We start from the raw sequence: 864 nt of genomic DNA, 5'->3' as shown, positions 1-864 counted from the left end.
AAAGAACACTGCATTTTCCTCTTCTTTCTCAAGAACTCCAGTCTTCACATTTTTACTTCCTTTTAACTTTCTGCAGCCTTTACTCTCTCCGTAGTTCTCTACCTCCCACTCTGCCTTGGGCGTAGATGTCAAAATGCAATAGAAAAACAGAAATGGGATGTCTGAATCACACACACACACACAAAGCAACAAAACCCCCTTTTCTCAATCCTTGTTTTACATTCACAAAATCACACTGCAAGTGTACAGTAATCACATTCAAATTTTTTTTCATTTCCATTCGCCAGAAGATTGGAAGAGCTGGGAGTTTGCTGTTCCATGGGTGCACTATTTTCTGTCCAAACGATACCTTCTAAAAGGCTTCCAAGGTCTCCTCTCCAAATTCTCTGAAATTGCCAATTAACTCCAAGACTGTACAAAAAGAAAGGAGACACATTACAGTCTTTTGTTTCATTTCCCTGGAGAAGATTTTCATAACATTAATATAGTTCCCTTCCAGATTCTCTGGTGACAAGGGAAATAATCAGCCAATCAAATACCTGCATTGCTCTCATTCCAAGACACTTCCACATCTTACTTCTCGATAATATGGGCAACAAATGCCTGCGTTGCCCATTAGGAACACAAACTTGTTTTTTCTCTTTTGTGGAGTTTTCACCACGACAGTAGTGCCAGATCTCCTGTCACTGACTACACTGCCCCTATTCCAACAGCGATTGCTCATTCCTCTCATACAGAAGTAAACAAGTGTATCTTACTCATCAGCTTCTAACTGCACCAGAACAGTTTACAGGAAAGCCATTCACACTGCAGAAGTTGGTTCTGGAGATTAACAACTACTTGCTCCTTTGAAAACCAAGAACA

General features: G+C 40.3%; 1 long non-coding RNA gene across 1 annotated transcript; it reads right to left on the bottom strand.

Annotated features, from left to right (window-relative positions):
• Positions 1-60: 60 nt before the first annotated feature.
• LOC109364749 lies at positions 61-855 on the bottom strand. The gene is made up of 2 exons (XR_002110576.2): positions 759-855; positions 61-411 (listed from the first exon to the last, which is right to left on the bottom strand). It is a non-coding gene; the product is annotated as an uncharacterized LOC109364749 (long non-coding RNA).
• Positions 856-864: the final 9 nt, after the last annotated feature.

This window comes from Meleagris gallopavo, unplaced genomic scaffold (assembly GCF_000146605.3).
Source record: "Meleagris gallopavo isolate NT-WF06-2002-E0010 breed Aviagen turkey brand Nicholas breeding stock unplaced genomic scaffold, Turkey_5.1 ChrUn_random_7180001911265, whole genome shotgun sequence".
In the NCBI taxonomy this organism is placed as follows: Eukaryota; Metazoa; Chordata; class Aves; order Galliformes; family Phasianidae; genus Meleagris; species Meleagris gallopavo.
Note: the sequence above shows the minus strand (reverse complement) of the source record. Positions and strands in the feature narration are given on the sequence as shown.